The 8979-nt window shown below is 44.2% G+C and overlaps 1 long non-coding RNA gene across 1 annotated transcript; it reads right to left on the bottom strand.

Annotated features, from left to right (window-relative positions):
• Positions 1-6860: 6860 nt before the first annotated feature.
• On the bottom strand, positions 6861-8681 carry LOC123040581 (uncharacterized). Its single transcript, XR_006418199.1, has 3 exons — positions 8268-8681; positions 7515-7805; positions 6861-7131 (listed from the first exon to the last, which is right to left on the bottom strand). It is a non-coding gene; the product is annotated as an uncharacterized lncRNA (long non-coding RNA).
• Between the last annotated feature and the right edge of the window lie 298 nt (positions 8682-8979).

Here is an 8979-nt window from a genome sequence, read left to right as displayed (position 1 = left end):
TAGCAAGAGCATTGGTCCCGGTTCGTGAAACCAACCGGGACTAATGCACCCTTTAGTCCCGGTTGGTGCCACCAACCGGGACCAAAGACCTCTTTTTCGGCAGCCCAAAGGGCGGGAAGCGGCGGCCTTTGGTACCGGTTGGTGGCACCAACCGGGACCAATGCCTCCCCCTTTAGTCCCGGTTGGTGCCACCAACCGGGACCAAAGGCCCCTGTGCTGCCCGCGTCGGGGCCAAAGTTTAGTCCCACCTCGCTAGTTGAGAGGGGCGCGCAGTGGTTTATAAGCCCCACTGCCACACCCCTCTCGAGCTCCTCTCCACCGCAGGCTTTCAGGCCTACTCGCTATTGCTTTGCCTGATGGGCCTTCTGGGCCTACTGCGGGCCTGAATCCTAGCCCATACTAGGGTTTCTAGTCGTATTCAGGCCGTGGGGGCCCAGTAGGAGACTTTTTTTTGTTTTTTTGTTTTCTTTACTTATTGTTGCTATTTTTATTTTATTTTTTACTTTTTTTGTTTTGTTTCTGCATTATTTATTTTCTTTTGTTTTTCGCTTTATTTTTTAATTCTTTTTGCTTTTAGTTTTAGAAAAATTATAAACTTTTTGTTAGTGCCATTAGTTTTCAAATTTGAAAACACTTTTTTTGTTTTTTTGTTTTCTTTCTTGCTTTATTTATTTTATTTTGTTTCTACTTACAACAAAATACTTATTGTTGCTATTTTTATTTTTTTCCCACTTTTTTTGTTTTGTTTTCTGCATTTTTTTTTGGTTTTTTGCTTTATTTTTTAATTCTTTTTGCTTTTAGTTTTAGAAAAATTATAAACTTTCTGTTAGTGCCATTAGTTTTCAAATTTGAAAACACTTTTTTGTTTTTTTGTTTTCTTTCTTGCTTTATTTATTTTATTTTGTTTCTACTTACAACAAAATACTTATTGTTGCTATTTTTAATTATTTTCCAGTTTTTTTGTTTTGTTTTCTGCATTATTTATTTTATTTTGTTTTTTGCTCTATTTTTTAATTCTTTTTGCTTTTAGTTTTAGAAAAATTATAAACTTTCTGTTAGTGCCATTAGTTTTCAAATTTGAAAACACTTTTTTTTGTTTTTTTGTTTTCTTTCTTGCTTTATTTATTTTATTTTGTTTCTACTTACAAGAAAATACTTATTGTTGCTATTTTTAATTATTACAAGGGCCGAACCATAAGACATTAAAGCATTTCAAATGAACTCTGAAAAAGATGAAAGTTGGCATGGTATCATAAATTCACCCACATAGCATGTGCTTATACAAAACGGATAATGGTATCATACTCGTCTGTTACAAAGTTGGCATGGTATCATCATAATAGTTGCGGGAGAAAGTCTTCACTTTTTCTTCGCTTGTGTCATTTGCTTATTGCGCCGTAACCATGGATAATCTTCATCGTTTATCAGGATGCTGGGGTCAGCCTTGACTTTGAAGGGAGGAATTTCATGAAACTTTTCATAATCTTCAGACATGTCTGTCTTTCTCTCCACTCCCACGATGTCCTTTTTTCCTGAAAGAACTATGTGGCGCTTTGGCTCATCGTATGATGTATTCGCTTCCTTATCTTTTCTTTTTCTCGGTCTGGTAGACATGTCCTTCACATAGATAACCTATGCCACATCATTGGCTAGGACGAACGGTTCATCAGTGTACCCAAGATTTTTCAGATCCACTGTTGTCATTCCGTACTGTGGGTCTACCTGTACCCCGCCTCCTGACAGATTGACCCATTTGCACTTAAACAAAGGGACCTTAAAATCATGTCCATACTCAAGTTCCCATATGTCCACTATGTAACCATAATATGTGTCCTTTCCTCTCTCGGTTGTTGCATCAAAGCGGACACCGCTGTTTTGGTTGGTGCTCTTTTGATCTTGGTCAATCGTGTAAAATGTATTCCCATTTATCTCGTATCCTTTCCAAATCGTATCAGTCGAAGATGGTCCCCTGGACAACAATTACAGCTCAGCACAAACAGTGTTGTCACCTCTGAGACATGCTTCCAACCAACTGCTGAAAGTCCTGATGTGTTCACATGTAATCCAGTCGTCGCACTGCTCCGGGTGTTTGGAGCGCAGACTGTTCTTGTGTTCATCGACATACGGGGTCACCAAGGTAGAGTTCTGTAGAACTGTGTAGTGTGCTTGAGACCAAGAATATCCGTCCCTGCATATTATTGAGTCCCTTCCAAGCGTGCCTTTTCCAATCAGTCTCCCCTCATACTGCGATTGAGGGAGACCTATCTTCTTAAGGCCAGGAATGAAGTCAACACAAAACCCGATGACATCCTCTGTTTGATGGCCCATGGAGATGCTTCCTTCTAGCCTAGCGCGGTTACGGACATATTTCTTTAGGACTCCCATGAATCTCTCAAAGGGGTACATATTGTGTAGAAACACGGGGCCCAAAATGACAATCTCGTCAACTAGATGAACTAGGACGTGCGTCATGATATTGAAGAAGGATGGTGGGAACACCAGCTCGAAACTTACAAGACATTGCACCACATCACTCCTTAGCCTTGGTATGATTTCTGGATCGATCACCTTCTGAGAGATTGCATTGAGGAATGCACATAGCTTCACAATGGCTAATCGGACGTTTTCCGGTAGAAGCCCCCTCAATGCAACCGGAAGCAGTTGCGTCATAATCATGTGGCAGTCATGAGACTTTAGGTTTTGAAACTTTTTCTCTGCCATATTTATTATTCCTTTTATATTCGACGAGAAGCCAGTCGGGACCTTCATACTAAGCAGGCATTCAAATAAGATTTCCTTCTCTTCTTTGGTAAGAGCATAGCTAGCAGGACCTTCATACTGCTTTGGAGGCATGCCGTCTTTTTCGTACAAACGTTGCAGGTCCTCCCGTGCCTCAGCTGTATCTTTTGTCTTCCCATACACTCCCAAGAAGCCTAGCAGGTTCACGCAAAGGTTCTTCGTCACGTGCATCACGTCGATCGAAGAGCGGACCTCTAGGTCTTTCTAGTAGGGTAGGTCCCAAAATATAGATTTCTTCTTCCACATGGATGCGTGTCCCCCAACGTCACTAGGAACAGCTAGTCCACCGGGACCCTTTCCAAAGATTACGTGTAAATCATTGACCATAGCAAGTACGTGATCACCGGTACGCATGGCGGGCTTCTTCCGATGATCTGCCTCGCCTTTGAAATGCTTGCCTTTCTTTCGACATTGATGGTTGGTCGGAAGAAATCGACGATGGCCCAGGTACACATTCTTCCTGCAGCTTTCCAGGTATATACTATCGGTGTCAAGTAAACAGTGCGTGCATGCGTGGTATCCCTTGTTTGTCTATCCTGAAAGGTTACTGAGAGCGGGCCAATCGTTGATGGTCACGAACAGCAACGCCTTTAGGTAAGATTCCTCTTGTTTGTGCTCATCCCACGTACATACACCGTTTCCATTCCACAGCTGTAAAAGTTCTTCAACTAATGACCTTAGGTACACATCAATGTTGTTGCTGGGTTGCTTAGGGCCTTGGATGAGAACTGGCATCATAATGAACTTCCGCTTCATGCACATCCTAGGAGGAAGGTTATACATACATAGAGTCACGGGCCAGGTGTTGTGATTGCTGCTCTGCTCCCCGAAAGGATTAATGCCATCCGTGCTTAAAGCAAACCATACGTTCCTTGGCTCACTTGCAAACTCATCCCAGTACTTCCGATTTTTCTCCACTGCGACCCGTCAGCGGGTGCTCTCAACTTCCCGTCTTTCTTACGGTCCTCACTGTGCCATCGCATCAACTTGGCATGCTCTCCGTTTCTGAACAGACGTTTCAACCGTGGTATTATAGGAGCATACCACATCACCTTCGCAGGAACCCTCTTCCTGGGGGGCTCGCCGTCAACATCACCAGGGTCATCTCGTCTGATCTTATACCGTAATGCACCGCATACCGGGCATGCGTTCAGATCCTTGTACGCACCGCGGTAGAGGATGCAGTCATTAGGGCATGCATGTATCTTCTGCACCTCCAATCCTAGAGGGCATACGACCTTCTTTGTTGCGTATGTACTATCGGGCAATTCGTTATCCTTTGGAAGCTTCTTCTTCAATATTTTCAGTAGCTTCTCAAATCCTTTATCAGGCACAGCATTCTCTGCCTTCCACTGCAGCAATTCTAGTACGGTACCGAGCTTTGTGTTGCCACCTTCGCAATTGGGGTACAACCCTTTTTTGTGGTCCTCTAACATGCGATCGAACTTCGGTTTCTCCTTTTGACTTTCGCATTGTGTTCTTGCATCGACAATGACCCGGCGGAGATGATCATCATCGGGCACATCGTCTGGTTCCTCTTGATCTTCAGCAGCTTCGCCCGTTGCAGCATCATCATGCACATCATCTGGTTCCTCTTGATGTTCAGTAGCATCACCGTATTCAGGGGGCACATAGTTGTCATCGTACTCTTCTTCTTCGCCGTCTTCCATCATAACCCCTATTTCTCCATGCCTCGTCCAAACATTATAGTGTGGCATGAAACCCTTGTAAAGCAGGTGGGTGTGGAGGATTTTCCGGTCAGAGTAAGACTTCGTATTCCCACATATAGGGCATGGACAACACATAAAACCATTCTGCTTGTTTGCCTCAGCCACTTCGAGAAAATCATGCACGCCCTTAATGTACTCGGAGGTGTGTCTTGAACCGTACATCCATTGTCGGTTCATCTGCGTGCATTATATATAATTAAGTGTGTCAAAAATCATTATAGAACATCATGAATAGATAATTAAGTGACCAAATTAATAGAAGTTCATCATCACATTAAAACCAAAGTACATACATAGTTCTCATCTAACAACATAAAGCTCTGCAGAACATCTAAATTAATTAAACAATACACTGAAACTATGTAAAACATTTCAATGCGAAAACAAATGCGATCATAATCGCAACCAATGTAACAACTGATCCAACGGCATAATGATACCAAGCCTCGGTATGAATGGCATATTTTCTAATCTTTCTAATCTTCAAGCGCATTGCATCCATCTTGATCTTGTGATCATCGACGACATCCGCAACATGCAACTCCAATATCATCTTCTCCTCCTCAAATTATCTAATTTTTTCCTTCAATAAATTGTTTTCTTCTTCAACTAAATTTAACCTCTCGACAATAGGGTCGGTTGGAATTTCCGGTTCAACAACCTCCTAGATAAATAAAATTTATGTCACATTGGTCGGCATAATTGTCATAAACAATAAATGAACCAATAGTTATGAAAAGATAATATATACCACATCCGAATCATAGACAGGACGAGGGCCGACGGGGCGGATACCAAAACCATCGCACTATATAAGATGCAATAATAAAAGTAAGAAAATTATACAAGTATCTATATATATAAACATACAAGTAAGATTTTTTTTCCTTTCAGAAAGAAGATAAGAACAAGAGGCTCACCACGGTGGTGCCGGCGACGAGATCGGCGCAGGCGATCGACGGAGGTGAAGACGGGGACGGGACGGGACGGACCACTAAATCTAGACAAATATTGAGAAAAATGGAGCTTGGAGGTCAATCTTGGAGAGGAAAAGCTTAAGTAGTGTGGCTCGGGCATTCCATCGAACACCTCGTGTGCATAGGAGGTGAGCTAGAACACCACAAAGCTCTCCCCTCGCCGGCGACGAAAAACAGAGCAGTGGGAGTGCTCTGCTCGCGGGCGAGGTATATATAGGCAACCAATTGGTCCCGGTTCGTGACCAGAACCGGGACTAAAGGGCAATCTTTGGTCCCGGTTCAAGCCACCAACCGGGACCAAAGGGGTCGGACCAGGAGCAAGGCCCATTGGTCCTGGTTAGTCCCACCAACCGGGACCAATAGGTCCAGCCGAACCGGGACCAATGGCCCACGTGGCCCGGCCGGCCCCCGTGGCTCACGAGGCGGGTCCAATGCCGCCATTGGTCCCGGTTCTGAATTGAACCGGAACTAATGGGCTTGCCCGGCCTGGACCATTGCCCCCTTTTCTACTAGTGGAAGGAGTGGAAGACCAACAACAAACGAGTGTACTTTTGAACATAGTTTTAAAAACTGTACTGGTCCGACTAAAACCCGGAATCGAGGCCTCAATCGATTTTTTTAGGTGCGTCAGTCTTTAGCAAAAAGCCAGTAATAAAATGACAAGAAAATCATGTGTAAACTAGGAATTGAACCTTTGACCCTTTAGGCACCGCACGTCCAACACCCCTACCAGCTAGGCTAGCCACAGCTTGTTATTCCATAGTGGATTATAACCGATAAATGATTCATTTGATTAGAGGTCAATTCTTTTTAAATAGCTTAAATATTCCAGTTTTTGTCGCTGAACGAGTTGAACCGGCAGTCCAACTGATAAAAACCTAAACCGGTAGCCTCAACGGTTCAACTGTCAGTCCGATTTTTTAAAGTAGGCTTAAGAATTGTAGAGCCGTACAACTGTAGCATCAATCAACCACTAAACAACAGTCTAGTAGACCAGTATTGTACTAGCATGAAACCGAAAAAAGAACATTGTTCCAGTGCTAGTAATTGTTTTTCAGAAGAACACGGACACACTCCAGCCAGTACATCATTTTTTCAGAAGAACGCCCACACACTCCAACCAGCACAACACAAGAATTGTCCGTAGCAGTAAGCAAACAAGCAGTTGTTAGGCAGTGTACATCTCCTAGTTGACCGGGTGGCAAGATGGCTAGGGGCCAGCTGTAAGTGCAAGCACAAAAATCACACACGCACAACGCCTAGCACCTAGCGGCAAGTGCAACCCACAGTAGTCACACACACAAAGGCTGGTTTACAACAACAAAGAAGAAACCATTGAATCAGATGTCCAGGTTTTGACACGAAACAGAAATCCCAAATTAATCAAAACGTCAATTTCGAACAACATAAGCTTGGTTTACAAGATGGTAAATCTAACATAAAGTGTATCTATCTCCAATGACAATCTGTCATACATGAACTTAACTTAGTAACAATTTTCTGAAATTTTCTAAGCTTCATGTTTGAAGAGCAAAAACTATGCAAACATATAAAAGTCCACTAAAAGAACGCATAGCTTCATCTGCCAGTTTAGAACAATCCTTCACCTCCACTTGCAAAATTTCCTGCAAAATAAGATTCACTGAAGCGCATGAGCAGAAGTTCATTATAAATCAGAAGAGTCAGGTTATTTTCAATACATATATGGACTGTAATAACAACCCTAATGATGCAAAGCATTTTAAAGTTTCGCCATCACTAATTCCACGTTCTTTTGCTTCACCGTGATAGAAACATTATAGTAAAAAAACGCAAAGATAGAATGAACTGAGAGTCAGAGAGTGACATATATCGACCATCCAAACACCCAATAATCTAGTAGGTTCCGCTTTAAACTGAAAATCAAATCCTGTTAATATTGATCAATCATTGATCACTGTGAGCTGAGTTGACTAGACACCGTGAGCCAGGTAATGCATGGAACATGAATAGGCAAAAAGGAACATACCTTTTGGGACACAAGAATCCTTATGTAGCCTCTTCCTCTCTGTCAGCTTCGCTTCTGGTACTCGACTACTTGATGATGGTAAGTACCCGACCGTCGTCCATGCCCAGGCAAGAGAGGCAGACTTGGCTTGGCTCGATTTGGTCAATTGGTCGAACATCTCGTAGGCGAGCTGAGCACGAAGCAGGCAGTAGGCGAGGTGGTGAGGTCGCTAAAGGAGCTCGGAGCAGGAGCGGGGCGAAGATTGGCTGCTGGAGGAGGCCAGTGTTGTCAACGCCGCCCCTGTTCACGTACCTGCAGCAGAAGAGCAGCATCGCTCATCATATACACTAATAATCTCTAGTTCTCTGTCACAAAAAGGACAAAATGAGATATAAATCACCGTATCACCATAAACTTCATCACATCACCACCACTAAATAGCAAACCAGAATCAGTACTCAATCAAATGTAAGTCTTTCTCATAGTCATTCGTAAAAAAAAGTCTTTCTCATAGTCTCAAAAAAGTCTCCCTCATAATCTCAGAACACCAAATAGCAACATAATAAAACTGAAATATAAATTACCAAATACCAATCTCTAATTCTTTTCCCTAATCTCTCTAATTCTTTATCAACTATTGTCATCAGGCCAGCAAAAGCAACACAGTTTAGTAGTTCTAGCTCACAAACTTCACAAGTTGACGTATCACATATGGATGCTTGGATAGAATAGAAGAATTGGTAATCAGAGTGGAGAAGAAAGAGATCATATTACCAGCGTCGGTGGTCGGGGCGTCCTGGTCGGGAGCGGAGGAAGGCGACCATCGGTCGTCCTGGTCAGGAGCGGAGGAAGGCGACCATCCGTCGTCCTGGTCCGCTAGCTGGACCTCCTGGTCCGCAGTGTGTATCGGAGGGAGGGCTGGAGTAGCTGGACCTGCAGCGGCTGGACGGCTGAACGCTGGAGACCAGGCGGCGGCGATGGCGTCCCCTGGACGGCTGGGGTCGCTTGACCAGCATGCAGCACAGCGCTGGCGCGGCCGCACGAGGAGGCATCGGAGTGTCCGTCCTGGGCTCCTGGCGGCGCGGGGCGGCGTCGCCGTGCCGTGCAAGGGCGGCGGCGGAAGGGCGGTGGTGCCCTACAGTGGAAGGGGCGGCGGCGGAAGGGGGCGAAAGTGCACCGATTCGGGGAAAACCCCTAGATTATCCACACGAATATAAATCAAACGATGGGCTTTTGGACCGGTTCACTCGTTTTTGGGCCTTTCCGCCGGTTCGCTCGCTTTTACCAAAAAAAACATGCACGGAACGGTCCATGAAGATTAGCCAACTGCCAATGTCACCGGTTCCGGTTTTTCTCGGTCCTGTCCTTTTTTAAAACTATAATCCAAGGTAATAGTGGGGCGGCTGCGATGTCTCATACTCCCGACGGTTGTCCGTCTTCTGTTAGTGGACTCGACTGGCCGGTGTAAAGTCAATCTGTTACCTCT

The sequence above is a fragment of the Triticum aestivum genome, chromosome 2B, assembly GCF_018294505.1.
Source record: "Triticum aestivum cultivar Chinese Spring chromosome 2B, IWGSC CS RefSeq v2.1, whole genome shotgun sequence".
NCBI classification, from domain to species: domain Eukaryota; kingdom Viridiplantae; phylum Streptophyta; class Magnoliopsida; order Poales; family Poaceae; genus Triticum; species Triticum aestivum.
The sequence above is the reverse complement of the archived record's forward strand: the minus strand, read 5'-3'. Positions and strand labels throughout refer to the sequence as shown.